Source organism: Ambystoma mexicanum, chromosome 12 (assembly GCF_040938575.1).
Source record: "Ambystoma mexicanum isolate Mex_15411 chromosome 12, UKY_AmexF1_1, whole genome shotgun sequence".
Taxonomy (NCBI): domain Eukaryota; kingdom Metazoa; phylum Chordata; class Amphibia; order Caudata; family Ambystomatidae; genus Ambystoma; species Ambystoma mexicanum.
Genome location: NC_090936.1, coordinates 1,191,422,578 through 1,191,441,084, shown reverse-complemented (window position 1 = coordinate 1,191,441,084; position 18,507 = coordinate 1,191,422,578). Strand labels below are relative to the sequence as shown.

General features: G+C 54.8%; 1 protein-coding gene across 3 annotated transcripts in view; it reads right to left on the bottom strand.

Annotated features, from left to right (window-relative positions):
* TAFA2 (TAFA chemokine like family member 2) overlaps positions 1-8,201 on the bottom strand; it is a 1,145,470-nt gene extending 1,137,269 nt beyond the window's left edge. For all 3 annotated transcript variants that reach the window (XR_011281920.1, XR_011281919.1, XM_069629850.1), the window contains exon 1: positions 6,489-8,201. The gene's annotated coding sequence lies outside the window, so the exon portion shown is untranslated. The remainder of the gene's footprint in view (positions 1-6,488) is intronic.
* Between the last annotated feature and the right edge of the window lie 10,306 nt (positions 8,202-18,507).

The following is an 18,507-nucleotide window of genomic DNA, read 5'->3' as shown; positions in this document are numbered from 1 at the left end:
GCGTAAGTGTATGTCTCCTTACCAGACTCACAGTGGAAGTGTATGTCTCCTTACCAGCCTCGCAGTGGAAGTGTATGTCTCCTTACCAGCCTCACAGCGGAAGTGTATGTCTCCTTACCAGCCTCGGAGTGGAAGTGTATGTCTCCTTACCAGCCTCACAGTGGAAGTGTATGCCTCCTTACCAGCCTCACAGTGGAAGTGTATGCCTCCTTACCAGCCTCACAGCGGAAGTGTATGTCTCCTTACCAGCCTCACAACGGAAGTGTATGTCTCCTTACCAGCCTCACAGTGGAAGTGTATGTCTCCTTACCAGCCTCACAGCGGAAGTGTATGCCTCCTTACCAGCCTCACAGCGGAAGTGTATGTCTTCTTACCAGCCTCACAGCGGAAGTGTATGCCTCCTTACCAGCCTCACAGTGGAAGTGTATGTCTCCTTACCAGCCTCACAGCGGAAGTGTATGCCTCCTTACCAGCCTCACAGCGGAAGTGTATGCCTCCTTACCAGCCTCACAGCGGAAGTGTATGTCTCCTTACCAGCCTCACAGTGGAAGTGTATGCCTCCTTACCAGCCTCACAGCGGAAGTGTATGCCTCCTTACCAGCCTCACAGCGGAAGTGTATGCCTCCTTACCAGCCTCACAGTGGAAGTGTATGCCTCCTTACCAGCCTCACAACGGAAGTGTATGCCTCCTTTCCAGCCTCACAGTGGAAGTGTATGCCTCCTTACCAGCCTCACAACGGAAGTGTATGTCTCCTTACCAGCCTCACAGTGGAAGTGTATGCCTCCTTACCAGCCTCACAGTGGAAGTGTATGCCTCCTTACCAGCCTCACAGCGGAAGTGTATGTCTCCTTACCAGCCTCACAACGGAAGTGTATGTCTCCTTACCAGCCTTACAGTGGAAGTGTATGCCTCCTTACCAGCCTCACAGTGGAAGTGTATGCCTCCTTACCAGCATGAAAGCGGAAGTGAATATCTATATCATGAGGTCCATTTCCACAGTCCTCGGCCTGGATCTGTACCAGAGGACCAGATTCTAGCACAATAGACTAGGGTTATGTCTGAATACCATGTCCACAGCCATCTCCACAGCCCTACGCCTGTCTTTGCATCAGAAGATTCATATTCTAGCTCAGCAGCCTCTTAGCCCGTGTCTTTTATAGCCACGCCCACAGCCTAAGCTTGAGTTTGCACCAGGGGCATCACTATGGAGGCCCATAGCACTGCTGGCCTATACAAGCCAACGCGTGGATCTGGGCACCAATGTCTATACCCAGTCCACGTGCCTAAATATGAGCCTGTGCCAGAGGATCCACGCCCAGCCCCATGACTCATTGGAGCAAAGGATGCACAATTAGCCCCACTGCAATAACCCAGCCCTGCAGCCCATACGCTCTAGACCAGTGGATACAGGCCCACAGCAGCACAGCTCTAAAGCTTTGTACCAGTGACATGATAGAATAGTTTATTTATATAGCGCCTATACACAATGTGTTTCGAAACCAGACCCAGCTCCACAGCTCTAAAGCTCTGCACCAGTGAATCCAGACCCACAACGTCAAATCTCTGCTCCAGTGGTGCCATTTCCAGCCCCACAGCTCTAAAGCTCTGTATCAGAATATCCATACCCAGACCAGCAGCCCTAAAGCTCTGCTCCAGTGGTGCCATTTCCAGCCCCACAGCTCTAAAGCTCTGTATCAGAATATCCATACCCAGACCAGCAGCCCTAAAGCTCTGCTCAAGTGGGGCCAGTCCCAGCCCCACAGCTCTAAAGCTCTGCACCAGTGGATCCAGTCCCACGACGTCAAATCTCTGCTCCAGTGGCGCCAGTCCCAGCCCCACAGCTCTAAAGCTCTGTATCAGAGGATCCATACCCAGACCAGCAGCCCTGAAGCTCTGCTCCAGTGGATACAGACCCACAGCAGCACAGCTCTAAAGCTTTGTACCAGTGACATGATAGGATAGTTTATTTATATAGCGCCTATACACAATGTGTTTCGAAACCAGACCCAGCTCCACAGCTCTAAATCTCTGTATCAGAGGATCCATACCCAGACAAGCAGCCCTAAAGCTCTGCCCCAGTGGAGCCAGTCTCAGCTCCACAGCTCTAAAGCTCTGTATCAGAGGATCCATAGCCAGATCAGCAGCCCTAAAGCTCTGCACCAGTGGATCCAGTCCCAGCCCCACAGCTCTAAAGCTCTGCACCAGTGGAGCCAGTCCCAGACCCAGACCATACCTCTAAAGCTCTATATAATTGAATTCAGTTCTAGCCCCACAGCTCTAAAGCTGCTCTGTACCAGGAGAACCAGCCTCAGCCCTGCACCCTAAAGCTCTGCACTAGTGCATCCATACCCAGAGTCACAGCTCTAAAGCTCTGTACCAGTGGACACGGAGACAGCCTTACATCTCTAAAGCTCTGCACTAGCTCATCCATACCCAGAGTCACAGCTCTAAAGCTCTGTGCCAGTGGACACGGAGCCAGCCTTACATCTCTAAAGCTCTGCACTAGTGCATCCATACCCAGAGTCACAGCTGTAAAGCTCTGTACCAGTGGACACAGAGCCAGCCCTACATCTCTAAAGCTCTGCACTAGTGCATCCATACCCAGAGTCACGGCTCTAAAGCTCTGTACCAGTGGACACAGAGCCATCCCTACATCTCTAAAGCTCTGCACTAGTGCATCCATTCCCAGAGTCACGGCTCTAAAGCTTTGTACCAGTGGACCCAGAGCCAGCCCTACATCTCTAAAGCTCTGCACTAGTGCATCCATACCCAGAGTCACGGCTCTAAAGCTCTGTACCAGTGGACACAGAGCCAGCCTTACATCTCTAAAGCTCTGCACTAGTGCATCCATACCCAGAGTCACGGCTCTAAAGCTCTGTACCAGTGAACACAGAGCCGGCCCTACATCTCTAAAGCTCTGTACCATTGGATCCATACCCAGAGTCACAGCTCTAAAGCTCTGTACCAGTGGACACAGAGCCGGCCCTACATCTCTAAAGCTCTGCACTAGTGCATCCATACCCAGAGTCACAGCTCTAAAGCTCTGTACCAGTGGACACACAGCCGGCCCTGCAGCCCCAAAGCTCTGCACTAGTGCATCCATACCCAGAGTCACAGCTCTAAAGCTCTGTACCAGTGGACACAGAGCCAGCCTTACACCTCTAAAGCTCTGCACTTGTGCATCCATACCCAGAGTCACAGCTGTAAAGCTCTGTACCAGTGGACACAGAGCCAGCCCTACATCTCTAAAGCTCTGCACTAGTACATCCATACCCAGAGTCACAGCTCTAAAGCTCTGTACCAGTGGACACGGAGCCAGCCTTACATCTCTAAAGCTCTGCACTAGTGCATCCATACCCAGAGTCACAGCTCTAAAGCTCTGTACCAGTGGACACAGAGCCAGCCCTACATCTCTAAAGCTCTGTGCCATTGAATCCATACTGAGGCCCACAGCTCCAAAGCTATATGTCAAATGTTCTTCAATCAGACGGTAGTTCTAAAGCGCTGTACCAGAGGATCCCCATCGTCACCCTGCAGGTAAAGCTCTGTACCATAGGATCGGGACGCAGCTCCACTGCTCTTAAGTTCTGCACTAGTGGATCTAGTCCCAGCTCTAGAGCTCTTCCACTATATACCAGTGAATCCAGATGTAGCGCCAAACCGATCTAAAGCTCTTTACAAGTAAATCTATATCCTGCCTCACAGCTCTAAAGCTCTGTACGAGTTGATCCAGACCAACAGCTCTAACGCTCTGCACCAGTGGATCCAGTCCCAGCCATACAGCTCTAAAGCTCTATACCACTGAATGCAGGCCTGGACCCACAGCTGAAAACCTCTGTACCAGACATTCCGGGACCAATGATACAGTTCTAAGGCTCGAATCCAGTAGATCCAGGCCCAGACCCACAGCACTACCACTTTGTACCAGACATTCAGAAATCAGAGATACAGCTCTAAAGCTCTATACCAGTAGACCCAGACTGACAGCTCTAAAGCTTTGTACCAGATATTCTGAAACCAGTGATGCAGCTCTAAAGTTTTATACCAGTAGACCCAGACCCAGACCCACAGCTCTAAAGCTTTGTACCAGACATTCTGAAACCAGTGATACAGCTCTAAAGATTTATACCAGTAGATCCAGATCCAGACCCACAGCACTACCACTTTGTACCAGACATTCGGAAATCAGAGATACAGCTCTAAAGCTCTATACCAGTAGACCCAGACTGACAGCTCTAAAGCTTTGTACCAGATATTCTGAAGCCAGTGATACAGCTCTAAGGCTCGAATCCAGTAGATCCAGGCCCAGACCCACAGCACTACCACTTTGTACCAGACATTCGGAAATCAGAGATACAGCTCTAAAGCTCTATACCAGTAGACCCAGACTGACAGCTCTAAAGCTTTGTACCAGATATTCTAAAGCCAGTGATACAGCTCTAAGGCGCTATACCAGTAGATCCAGACCCAGGCCCACAGCTGTAAAGCGTTGTACTTGTGGATCCAGAACCCACCTTAAAGCTCGGATGCTATGTACCAGGGAATCCATGCCCACCCCCACAGCTCTAAAGGTCTACACTGGAGGATCCAGCCTTATGTGCCTGTGGCCCTGCACCATCATATCCACATCCTGCCCCATGGCCTAAAGCGCACAACCACAATTCCCCACACTGAAAACACAGTGACCACAAGCAAACGTGCCACATCATTTCTTCCTTCTGTAGTCCCTCAGCCGGGGCCCAACTATGTAGCTGGGTGTAGTGCCAGGGAGGCTGGCACTACCACAGATCCCACACCACTACCATCCACACCCTGTGGAAAAGCCAAAACCAGCCAGTGCCTCTCCGACCCCCTCGAAACACATTGTGAATAGGCGCATTATAAATACACACCCTCCGCCCAATTCCATTAAAGCCTTCGAAGCCACTGTCGCCTCGCCTTCTATTGTTTCATAGCCTGAGTGTGTGGATTGTCACATCTCCCGCCCTCCACCTTTACCCCCATCCCATGCCCCGACCCTTGCTTCATCCCCACCAGCCCTCTCCTGGAGTGCAGCCCATTTCCCCATCACCCAATGCACAGCCAATCCCATTGCCCCTTCTCCTGCCCCAAGCACCAAACCCAGGGGCAAGCTCCTTCCAAACTTCCCCATGATACCTGTCCCAATTCCATCCCCAAAGCTCTCCCCAGGGCCTGCCCCTGTAGCCCACACACCTCTCCTTATGCTGGCCCAAGCACAATGTGTCCTAATTCCATCCCCAAACCTCTCCCCAGGGCCTGCCCCTGTAGCCCACACACCTCCCCTTATGCTGGCCCAAGCACAATGTGCCCTTATTCCATCCCCAAACCTTTCCCCAAGGCCTGTCCTTGAAGCCCTGTCACCACCTCCCCTTATGCTGCCCCAAGCACAGTGTGTCCTTGTTCCATCCCAAACCTCTCCCCAAGCCTTGTCGCTGAAGCAATGACACCACCCCTTATCCTGCCCCAAGCATCAAGGTGCCCTTGTTCCATCAAGCCCCCCAGGCCTCCCCCAAGGCCTGCCCCTGAAGACGAGCCCATCTCCCCTTCTCCTACCCCAAGCACAATGTGCCCTTATTGAATCCACAATGCCAAGCCCTGCCACTCCCCTTATCTTGCCCCAAGCGTCACCCTACCCTTATTCCAGCCCCCAACACCCCCCTTGTCCTTAAATCCCATGCCCTCCCCCCTCTCTCCGAACCCCATGTTCCAATGTGCACTTGTTCCAAGCACCGTTCACCCCCACAAGCCTGCCCCTGAATCCGCACCCAGCTCCCCTCCCCAGCCTCCAAGTGCCAGGAAGTGGGCTCATTGACCCTCTGTGTGCCCCCTCTCTGCACTTGTTTCGTTCTGTAACCACCGCCCCCCCTCTCTTTGACAAGACATACAATGCAGCCTGCTCCAAGGTAAAGCTAAGGTAGCCCCCCAGCCCAGCCCGCTCTCGTGACCCACATGCCAACATCCACGTGCCCTCGTAGTTGGGCGCCCCAGAGAAGGGCGTATGTACACCGGCTCCCCTGGTGCTGCCAACGTGCCCCTGCAGGAAACATGAACACGTAGCTCCGGCGGTCTCCTGTACCCCCCTAAATTAAAAATGCTATAGTCAAGACCAGGGGCCATGCCCACCAACAAACAATACAGCCGCACATTAATGCAAAGATGCCCTGGCACGGGCAGGGCATGGCCGTGCCATGTTAGGCTCTGGAACGGGCAGAGCTGCGCCCATCTAAGACGTGGCACGGGCAGGGTGGCGCCCTGATGTGCCTAGCACTGGCAGGGCTGTGCCATGCTAGGCACTGGCACACTCAGATTGTGCCCTACCGGTACCTTTGCACAGGCAGGGAGGCACCGTACTGGTGGTCTGGCACAGACAGGGCTGTGCGATGATGTACCTAGCACAGGCACGGTGGTGCCACGCCGTGCCTGGCACGGGCAGGACTATGCCAAGCTGTGCCTGGCAGGGACCTACCTGCGGCCTCTTCCCTCCAGAATTGCGCGTCTTCAGGTCCGGGCTGGGCAGCAGGGCCGGATCTCACTCTGCAGCATCTCCTACCCTCTCTCCCCCCAGGGCTCCCTTCCAGGCGGCAGCGGCGGCGGCTTGCGTTTCCAGGACACACAATCCACACGCGCAGCCCAGACTGTAGCTCCTATGCAGCCAAAGTTACATCCGAGGCGCTGCCTGCTAGGGTGTGCGGTCAGGTAGAATTCCAGATGGAGAACAGCAGCTTCCAAAGACGGCAATTACCAAAGCAGACTCTCCCCCATAGCCCCCCTGCAGGTCCTGCTGCCCGGTGGGTGCCCAGTCCTAGCGCAGCTCCTGGTCTCAGCACCTTGAGCGCATCCGGCGGCCCCTGGCTCCTGGAAAAGGGGACTGGACGGAGAGGTTCACCTTCAGGAGAGCCGCCCCCGCCCTCTAGAGCGAGCTCCTCCGTGTGGGGGTGCAGAAGGGCGGGTGGATGGGTGTTGAGTGAAGGGATTGATGCTGGGAAGGTGGGTGAATGAATTGGTGGATGAATGGATAGGTGGCTGGATGGATTGATTGTTTTGGAGGATAGCTGGGTGGACCGGTGGGTTGACGGACTGGGGTCTCGGATGGATGAATGAATGAATGAATGAATGAATGAATGAATGAATGAATGAATGAATGGATGGATTGCTTGTTTTTGGGAGGATAGCTCGCTGAACCGGTGGACGGGGGTCTCGGATGGATGGATGGATGGAGGATGGATGGATGGATGGATGGATGGATTGCTTGTTTTGGGGAGGATAGCTGGGTGGACCGGTAGATGGATGGACTGGGGTCTCTGATGGATGGATGGCTGGATGGATGAATGAATTGCTTGTTTTGTGGGGGATAGTTGGGTGAACTGGTGGACTGGGGTCTCTGACGGATTGATGGATGGATGGGTTGGTTGGTGGCTGTTCTCCGAGGTCAGTGGGTTTCACGACATCCAAGACAGTGAGGCACAGCCTGTGATGGGGACTTTACCCTCCTCTCCCCAATGTCTGCCCGCACCCCACACAGTCCGGTGCCCCCAACAGCCCACCTTCGCGTGCCACTTCCAGGGTTGGGCCCCCCAAAAGGCTCCAGAAGGGAACTCGAAGGTCACCTCCGCGTCTCGGCGCAATGCTTCCGCGTTTCCACGGCCAGGTGTGCGGGCAAAGGCCCGCGGTGGAAATGCAACCTTGTGAACAGCAAAGCCAATCCCTGAGAACTCGGCTCCCAACGCGGAACCCCCACACGGCTGCTGGGGGCCACGAACCAAAACACGGCCCCCTGTATATCCAAGTGGCAACTGCAAAAGCCAAGCCGGCAATCACAAATAAACTTCAAATTAGTGGTGAAAAATCCGCTGCCAACTCCCGTGTGCACCTAACACGACGCGCAGCAATCTGCGATCAGGATTGGTTTTAAGGGCTCGTCATTTCTTCTTTTGCTCCTCTCCCGGCTTCTTTTTTCCTCTTCTTTCTTTTCCTGCCGCTTTTTGTGCTTTTTGCAGCCTCCCTGTGCCCTTTTCGCTTCTTTCACTCGGAGCAAACCTTGAACGGCCTCCCCAGCTCAGGGAATGCCCGGGGCCGCCCGTGCATGAGAAGTACAGCAGGGCCCCCGTGCTCCGGAGCAGGCAAATCGCGTTCAGAGCCCGGGAATAAGCCTGCTCCGTTTCTCCAGCATCCCTGGGAACTAGCTCTGAGGATGCGAGCGCCAGGCAGCCCGGCCCAGCGGCGTGCGGGCGCGAACAGTGCACGTGGTCACAAGCAGAGCAAAGCGCGGCCTTTGTCTCCACCCAGCGGAAGTCAGTGGTAATGCACCTTGTGCGGTCTGTCATTCAATAATAATATTGCTCTGCGCTTTTGCTTGGGTTCCCGCGACTTGCAATGTGGGGTATTCCCCAGTGAGAAATGTCAACACCCACGACCTCTTCTACGCTTTCATTCTGGGGCTTCAACCCCAACAAAAGCGCAACGGCCTTTGCAAAGGGTTAGTGTTTTTTTATGGGGGCTGTAGACATAATTCAAGATTGGCGCATCTCCATACTGTGTACTGAATTTCATGTCTGTTAAATTCCAGGACCTTGATTCAGTAGTGGAAGTACTTATGCCCCCACCACTAAATGAGTTCGTAAATATATGTGTGGGGGGGATACAAATGTATAGGGGTAAGGTGGGGTGCCGTGGGAGGTGTTGTGTACACGAAGCACGCATGCGCGGCCCAGCGGGCCGGCGCATGCGCGCTAGTTAATAAAGGCGGTGCCCGGGCAGTTCGCGCCGGAGCACCGGAACAAGCAGACGTCTCCGGCGTGTGTCCTTGCGCGCTGCCTACGCGCGCTGGTGTCCCGACCCTGGGAGGCCCGCGCACCACCACAGGGCTTCCCCAGGGCACAACACTGGCGACGAGGAGGTACGGACTGCTTCCGTGCTCCGACAGCTTCGGAGAGACGGAAAGTCTTCCGTATTACGGACCCGCGGAGCGCCGGTGGCCATTTTGAGTTCACTCCTCCCCTCTTCACACGTGGCGGCAGTGGTTGCGGCCCGAAAGGGTGCTCGTGCGCCACATACCAGCTGTGTTGGAGGTCACAGACAATTTTTGGAAAACCCACAGTCCTGCAGGCGCAGGGCTGTGGCATTTAAGAAGAAAGAAGTGGGTTTCTACACCCCAATACTACCACGAGACCAGGACAAGCCGCCCTTCTCTCAAGAAAGACAACTGTGAGTACGTGACGCAGAAATGGGAGAAGAGACCGACGATGAGGGTGCCGCTATGATATATGATATGATATGATATGGCATTTGTAACGCGCCTATACACAGGTGTTTCAAGGCGCGACGAGGCAGGGAGGGGAGGAACAAGGGGAGACAGACAACAATCCTACTAGGCCAGGTGTCATTCAGATCGCGCAAGTGCAGGGGTGGGGGAGGGGGAAAAGTGCAAGGGGAAGGGGAGGGGGGGAAGTGCAGTACAAGGTAAGTGGCGTAAAGTAATAAATAAATAGGGCCAGCTGGTGGCAAGTGCAAGGTAAGCAGAACAAGTGCTGGGAAAGGGGGGGAGGCTGTAGGGTTACAGAGACAGTCCCGCAGTGCAGAGGGGTTCCAGTGCATCAGTGCAAGTGGAGAGTGGCTGGGCCCAGGACCGAGGCCGTTAAGAGTGGTCCAGTTGCAGAATCAGTGCAGTTTCAGTGAAGGATATTAGCTGTTCAGCAGGGGAGAGGGAGAGAGAAAGCAGAAGCAAAGAGGAAGGTTTTGAGGTGCTTCCGGAACCGGAGATGGTTCTCCTCAAGTTTCAGGGAGGCAGGAAGGCTGTTCCAGAGGGAGGCCCCTGCCGCGGAGAGAGATCTACCCCCAGCTCGTTGCTTCGAGAAGCGGCTGACCCTGAGGGAGTTGGAGGCGGATGAGCGAAGGGCTCGGGAAGGAAGATATTTGGGAAGAGAGAGTTGAAGGTATTTAGGACCAAGGCCCCAGAAGGCCTTGTGGACAATGCAGAGGGTTTTGAACTTGATCCTCGCAGCCACTGGGAGCCAGTGTAGAGATTTCAGTCCTGGAGAGATACGGTCCCTGGGCTTGAGGCCAAGGACAAGTCTCGCAGTTCTGTTCTGGATGAGTTGCAGAGGGCGGAGAGTGGAGGCAGGCAGATTAAGATAGAGGCTGTTACAGTAATCCAGCTTCGAGAGAACCAGGGCTCGGGAGACAGTGAGCTTCTGGGGGAAGGAGAGGAAGGGAAGAATACCTCTGAGGAGGTGCAGCTGGTAGTGTGACTTCTTAGCGACGTCAGAAATATGAGGAGAGAAGGAGAGTGTGGAGTCGAAGATGACCCCAAGGTTTTTTGCCTTGCAGGTAGGAGCAGGGAGGGGGCGAAGGGAGGCAGGCCAGAGAGCTGCAGGGAAGGAGGGAGTGGGTGTACCGATGAGTAGAATCTCAGTCTTACTGGCATTAAGGCAGAGGTCATTGGCGGCACACCATTCCTGGATAGCAGACAGACAGTCAGAGATGAGGGAAGGAGAGGGGGAGGCTGAGGGTAGCCTGAAAATGAGCTGGATATCGTCCGCATAGCACTGGAAATTAGGGCAGAGAGCGGCGATGCGGTGGGCAAGGAGTGCCAGATACTGGTTGAACAGCCAGGGAGAGAGATTAGATCCCTGGGGGACACCACAGGTGGAGAAAAAGATGTCGGAGAGAAAGGACCCCAGTTGGACCTGGGAGGGTCGATTTGAAAGGAAAGAGGTCAGCCACGCCAGAGCCTGACCAGTGATACCCAGGTTTTCACGGAGACGGTTGAGCAGGATGGCATGGTTGACAGTGTCAAAGGCAGAGGAGAGATCGAGCAGAATGAGAACACACGGAGTGTTGGAATCGAGGTTCAAGAGCAGGTCTTCACGGATGTTCAGGAGAGCAGTTTCCGTGCTTCTGGCAGCTCTGAAGCCAGATTGATGGTCATGAAGACTACCAACAGATTCAGCATGGAGGTTAAGCTGGGAGATGGCCAGTTTCTCCAGGAGCTTGCCCAGGAAGGGAGTGATGGAGATAGGGCGATAGTTAGCCGGGCAGGAGGGGTCGGAAGAGGGTTTCTTGAGAAGAGGGTGCACAAGGGAGTGCTTGAGGGGGGAAGGGAAGACTCCAGAGGCGAAGGAGTGGTTGCAAAAGTCAGCCAGGGCAGGAGCCAGGGAGTCGATGTGGTCCTTGATAGTTTTGGAGGAACAGGGGTGAACCTGTTTAGACGAGACTTTCATAGATCGGACTTGTCTGGAAACCTCGTCAGCAGAGAAAAGTGGAAAGGCAGAGAAAGAGGGAGGAGGGGTGACTGCAGAAGGGCCAGAGGAGGAGCCGGGAAGGGAGGGAGGGAGGTGAAAGGAGGAGAGCGAGGACAGGATGTCCTGAGTTTTAGAGATGAAGTGAGAGGCCAGTGCAGTGCAGAGGGCCTGGGAGGGGACAGGAGAGGTAGAGACTGCAACAGGGTTGGCCAGCTCCTTGCAGATTTTAAAGAGTTCGGCGGAGTTGTTAGATGCCGCAGAGATGCGGGCTTGGATAAGGGCTCTCTTCTTGGTGAGAACGGAGAGCCGGTAATTGCCTTTGAAGCGGGCGGCAGGCCAGTTTGTCAGAGGATGAACATGAAGCACGCCATTTCCTCTCTGCAACCCTGCACTTGCGTTTTAGGGTGACGAGATCCGAGTCATACCAGGAGTTACATTTGGCTTTGGGCTTCAGGCGGATTCTCATGACGGGGGCAAGGATATCAAGAGTAGCACATATAGCAGAGTGAAGTGAGAAGAGGGCTGTGTCAGGGTGGGAGTCAGCCGAAGGGGGGGGGGGCGAGAAGGTAGCAGCGAAAGCCTCAACTGACACACGCTTCATGGGTCGGATGACCGAGAAGGTGGGTGGCAGTGAAGAGGGTGGCTTTGCCTGTGGAGTAGGGAGGGTGAGGTGGGAGGATAGGAGAAAGTGATCACTCCAGGAGAGAGGAGTGGAGAGAGGGACGGAGAGGGGAAGGTCAGAAGAGATCAGAGCATCAAGAGTGTGCCCAGCAGAGTGAGTAGGCCCAGACGGGAGAATAGAGAGTGAGAGAGAGTCGCAGAGGTCACGAAAGAGACCAGTGGGGGGACTGGAGGCATCAAGGTGGATGTTGAAGTCGCCAAGAAGGAGGAGTTGAGTGGTTGAGGACAGGAGTGAGGAGGAGAGGTCAGCCCACTCAGAGAGGAAGGAGGAAATTTGACCAGGTGGCCGATAGATAGTAGCCACGGTAAGGGAATGGCTAGGAGAGAGAGAGAGTCGGCAGACAAGACATTCAAAAGAGGAGTAGGTCTGCGTAGGAGTGACAGTGGCAGGAATCCACTCAGGGAAGATAAGGGCAACACCACCCCCTGCACGGTTAGGCCTGGGCATGGAGAGGATCTTGTAACCGTCAGGTAGGAGTGTGTCAAAGCTGGTGGCAGAGCTGGCTGTGAACCATGTCTCAGTGAGACAGAGGACGTCGAGGTCCAGTTCCTCAAGAAGGTGACAGATATCAGAGGAGTGCTTGATGGCAGAGCGAGAATTTAGACTGGCAATGTGAGAAGGTTGCCATCCTTGAAGAACTTCCGAGAGGGGTACAGATCAGAGGTACACCCTGCGGAGGTGTTGAAGAAGGCAGTGAAGAAGGAGCACGAGAGGGGGCAGGGAGGGAGGGTAGAGGCAAGGTAGCCAAGGATAGAGGAGGGGGGGCAGCAGGAGAGGAGAGGAAGTTGATGAGGTGTGGGAAGCGTCTATCAAAGAGGTGAAGGTTTGCGTGAGGGCCTTGGACCAAGATGGTCCTATTAGCGTAGACATTAATGATGGCCTTAGAGGAGCGGAAGGGGGCCAAGAGGACATCCCAACGGGTGCCACCATTAATGGGAGAGGAGGAGAAAGGAGAGAGCACAGAGACCATATGAAGGGTCCATAGGTCAGGCGAAGGCACGAAGAAGAGGATGTCAGTGAGAGTTTCCTTAGAGCAGGCACTAGTGTAGGTGTCAGCGATAGGGAGGCCTGGGTTGGAGACCAGGATGTCCTTTTTAAACTTTTTCCTACCAGATTTAGTGAGGAGAGCAGGATAGTCAATGGAGAAGCAGTTAGAGAAGATAGGCGAGACAGAGAGCACCATGGAGTAGGAGGGGGGGGGAGACAGACGAAACGAGAGCACGCAGACAGGAAGTGAGCGGCAGGCACAAGTTACCACAATTAGAGCAAACAAACAGTAATGCGTATTAGGTACCGGGCCACCTAAGTTTGAGAATCCTGCAAGGGGAGAAAAACACCCTAGTTTACCACAGTTCAGAGCAAACAGTAATGCGTATTAGGTACCGGGCCACCTAAGTTTGAGAATCCTGCGAGGGGAGAAAAACACCCTAGTTTACCACAGTTCAGAGCAAACAGTAATGCGTATTAGGTACCGGGCCACCTAAGTTTGAGAATCCTGCGAGGGGAGAAAAACACCCTAGTTTACCACAGTTCAGAGCAAACAGTAATGCGTATTAGGTACCGGGCCACCTAAGTTTGAGAATCCTGCGAGGGGAGAAAATAAAACCACCTAGTTTACCTCAACTGTGAATACAGTGAGGCAAGGCCCCATGCGGATGTAACCAGGAGTAGGAGGGGTGGGCCGGGGAACGGAGAACAGGTGGAACTGGCGCCTGGCGTCCCCTGCGGACACCTGCAGACACACAGGGAGCCGCACTGTAGGAGTCGCCCTTGGCCTGGGGCCCTTAGCCGCGGGGGCTGCCGGGCAGAGGGCTGCCCAGGAGGGGGGAGGTTATAGGCAGAGGGAGAGGAAGGGGGGGTGAGCGGGCAGGGAGGCGGGGAGGGAGAGGAGGACCAGGAAGTGGGAGGGGGGAGCAGGAGCAGGCCAAACACCGCGCTCAGAGCGCGAAAAAGCAATTATACAATTGCAGATCTCGCAGCTCCCTAGCCCCCATGCCTGAATTCGATACTACTGGCCCCCCTTCCAAGCTGGGCCCAAAGTGGCTATTGTGGGTCAAGAGACTAGATATGTTCTTCAGGGCATCGGGGGTGAACGATGATGACACCAAAATCGCGACTATGATCTACTCGGCAGGCGCAGAAGTCCACAAGATCTACGACTCCCTCGTCATCCCCGTGGTCACGTATGACGCAGTCAAGCAAGCACTCAAAGACCATTTCCTCCCCATGGCTAACGTGGATTTTGATAGATTTGTCATGGGTGCCGAAAGGCAACTAGACGACGAGCCCCTAGACAAATTTTGTGCCCGTCTGAGACACCTGGCGACCTCCTGCAGATGGGTCGATGAGGAGGAAATGGTCCGCAACCAACTACTGCAGGGGTGCAGCTCCGGCAAACTTCGAAGGCAGTTACTGAGAGAACCTGGCTTGACCCTCCAGCAAATTTTGGACCTGGGAAGAGCACATGAGCTAGCGGAAGCCAGAGGTGCGAAAATGGACGCTGCCACGCGACCGAAGAACGACGAAGACGCATTTGTTGTGGGGCGGTCAGCAGCAGGAAGGTCAAGGTGGGCGTCGAGAAGGCCTAATACCCCGCCCACGCCAGGCAACGCCTCATCGTGCTCCTACTGTGGGTATGACCTCCCCCACAGCGGTGAATGCCCGACGAAGTCGAGAACGTGCGGCCGGTGTGGCACACCGGGACACTACACCAGGATGGGCCGGGCTGCCTCCCCTGTTGCGGCAGGAAGAGGACCGGAGAGAGTTGGATGGGGAGGCGCTCGCAGAGTGAGAGGCATCTCTTCGATCGATCAGGGCCTGCAGGACCTGGACATCGCGGAAGAAGAAGAGGAGGAAGAAGAGGTTTTCTTCATCTCCAGCATCGTAAAAGACCCTGGCACGAGGCGCCAACCCACATGCACTGTCAACATCGATGACGTCCCCACCCCCATTCTCATTGACACTGTGGCTTCGGTCTGCGTGCTAGCCACCAAACATTATGAGGCCCTGCCTGGCCCACCGGAGCTGTCAGCGTCCATGGCACGAATATATGCATTCGGTGGGGATACGCCCCTTCCCATCCAAGGCGTGTTCATTGCCCCGGTTTCTCATGGACAAAACACCATCAAAGCAAGATTCTTTGTCACCAGCGTCAGCCCACATTCCCTGCTGAGCTGTGCGGCGTCAGAAGCACTCGACATTGTCCACTTCACGTTTGGGGTATACCACGCCGATCTGAAAAGCATGCTGCACAGGTTCGAAACTCTCTTCAAGGGCATTGGCAAACTGAAAGCAGAGCCCGTTCGCTTACACATCGACAAGTCCGTAAGGCCGACAGCCCTCAAACATCGCCGGATTCCCTTTCACTTAAGAGCCCAAGTGGAAGAGGAGTTGCAACAGCTGGTCGACCGGGACATCATTGAAAGAGTGGAAGGCCCCACCCCTTGGGTGTCGCCCATTGTGGTAGCCCCAAAGCCGAAACAGCCGGGGGTGGTACGCATCTGCGTGGACATGAGGCTCCCAAATGCCGCCATCAAAAGGGAGCGTCACCTCACACCCACTCTAGACGACATCGTCGGAGAACTCCAAGGTGCCAAAGTCTTCTCCAAACTGGACCTCAGATCTTGGTACCACCAGTTGGAGCTACACCCCGAGTCGAGGTACATTACGACATTCACTACTCACGAGGGGTTGTACCAGTACAAGAGACTAAACTTTGGAATCTCGTCCGCGGCAGAGGTCTTCCAGAATGCCATCAGAGGAGCCCTGTCCGGACTGAAAGGTGTCATTAACATGTCCGACGACATCTTAGTCTTCGCAAAGTCGGAAATTGAACACCTTAAACGGCTAGAGAAAACTTTTGAGAGACTACAGGCGGTGGGCCTGACCCTGCACCAAGAAAAGTGCGAATTCCTCAAAGACCGACTGGAATTCTTTGGGTTCACCTTCCATGCGGGGGGCTTATCCCCAGACCCTGGAAAAGTGAGGGACATAAGGGATGCGCCTCCACCCACATCACCGGCGGAGGTTCGGAGCTTCTTGGGGGTGGTCAACTACTGCGGCCGTTTCATCAAAGACCTAGCCTCTCTGTCGGAACCACTGAGGGCACTTACGAGGAATGACGTGACTTGGCAGTGGACGGAGATTGAACAACGATCCTTCAAAGCCATCAAAGAAGCCCTGTCAGAGCAGGAGACAATGGCCTATTTCAACCCCAGCCGGGAATCGGAGATTGTGGTCGATGCCAGCCCGGTGGGACTGGGGGCAGTACTCATGCAGGCAGACGAACTAGGGGTCATGAGGCCCATAGCATATGCCAGCAAAGCCCTCACTGACACGAAAAAGCGGTACTCCCAGATAGAAAAGGAAGCCCTCGCCATCCTGTGGGGGTGCAAACACTTTAGAATTTACATCCTCGGCAAACCCGTCGTCGTGATTACGGACCACAAACCCCTGATTCCTATCCTGTCGGGAACGTCATCCAAACCGCCTCCCCGCATCGAAAGATGGATGCTGTCCCTCATTGAATACGGCGTCAAGCTAGTTTACCGCCCAGGCACCCATAACCCAGCCGACTACCTTTCTCGCCACCCAGGCACGAGGGACACCCAGAGTCCCGTAGAGGTAGCAGACGCTGGAGACGCCGTGCATCTCGTCATTGAATCAGCCCTGCCAGTGGCCTTGTCGAGAGAGGACATTGCGGACGACTCGAACTCCGACGAGGCGTTCCTAAGAGTGAAAAGGGCGGTGGCCACAGGAGAGTGGTGGGACATCCTTCTAAACAATGCCAGGAGGAACCCCGAGGTACAAAGGGACCTACAACTGCTGTGGAAAGCTCGACACGAGCTCTCGGTGTCCACGGACGGCCTGTTGCTGCGAGGGAACCAGATCGTGATCCCCAGGTCGTTGGTCATGAGAGTCCTCCAGTTGGCCCACACAGGGCACCAGGGCATGGCCAAGATGAAGGCAAGCCTCAGGCTGAAGGTCTGGTTCCCCGATCTGGAGCACAGGGTAGCCGAGTTTGTGAGGACCTGCATTCCCTGCCAGGCCACGAGTCCTGTGGAAAGAGGCCCACCCATTCAGGCCATGGAACGGAGCAACGTGCCATGGGGAACGGTGCACGCAGATTTCAGCTTGACAGGAAGAGGCCTATATTTCCTGGTGGTCACAGACCAGTGGTCGAGGTATCCGGAAGTGGAACTCGTGGAATCCACCGCCAGCGATCACACCATCCTGGCGATGGACAAAATCTTCGCCACCCATGGGTTCCCATTTGAGATTTGCTCAGACAATGGAGCGCCGTTCCAAGGACAGCGGTTTGCTAGATACTGCGCGGAGCGAGGCATCAAGCACCGGAAGGTAACCCCGCTATGGCCAAGGGCCAATGGAGAGGTTGAGCGTTTCATGCGGACACTAAACAAAATTTTTCGTATTTCTGTCGATGGAGGGGAGGACCTGCGACACAACCTAATCGACTTTCTCTGTGAGTACCGGTCCACCCCACATCGATCCACCGGAATCACACCCGCTGAGGCACTGTTCAAGCGAATACCCAGAGGGCTGATACCCGAGGCTGGAGACCGACGCCAAGGTGTGATCGATAGCGCACGGGTGACAGCAGACAGAGCAGTGAGAAACGAGAGCGAGACAACAAGGCGGAGGCTGCCAGGAAAAGAGATAGCAGTAGGAGATACCGTCCTAGTCCGGAACAGGAAACCGGAAGGGAAACTCTCGATGACTTATGAAACCCAGCCAATGGGAGTAACTCATGTCAAAGGGTCAATGGTCACAGCTGCGAATGAGCGAGGGACGGTAACCAGAAACGTGTCTTTCTTCAAGCGCATAGGACCCGTGGCCGAGGAGGAAGAAACCAGTCCTGCCGAAGGACAAGCAGCAGAGGCACCGCAGGAAGGCGGTGAACCGCCCGGGGACCCTGGGGGGCCAGAGGATCTCGAGAGAGAGGCTCGCCCAGGTACCCGCGCAGGGAAGGACGCCGTCCACCGCAAAGGTTCCAAGATTTCATCATGGACTCGGCAGCCTGAGTAACGAAGCCTGTTAAGTACAGTTTGATTTGAGCCACGTTGGCTCCCCTGTTTAATGTGTTTGTTGTTTGGGGGAAAAGGAGGGATGTTGTGTACACGAAGCGCGCATGCGCGGCCCAGCGGGCCGGCGCATGCGCGCTAGTTAATAAAGGCGGTGCCCGGGCAGTTCGCGCCGGAGCACCGGAATGAGCAGATGTCTCCGGCGTGTGCCCTTGCGCGCTGCCTACGCGCGCTGGTGTCCCGACCCTGGGAGGCCCGCGCACCACCACAGGGCTTCCCCAGGGCACAACAGGAGGGATATCGCCCCACATATATATATGCAAACAAATGGGAAATACATTTTTTTAAAAAAGGACTTTTGGGGCTGAGACTTTTCGATTCGGTCATTTCACGTAGATCCTTTATATACAAGGTAGGCATTCTAGCAGAGATTCAGCATCACTCAACTCATATATGCCTGCAGTAAAAGCGGAATTTCCAAATGTAGCTTCTGCTGCATTCACAGGAGGAGAAATATCTAGG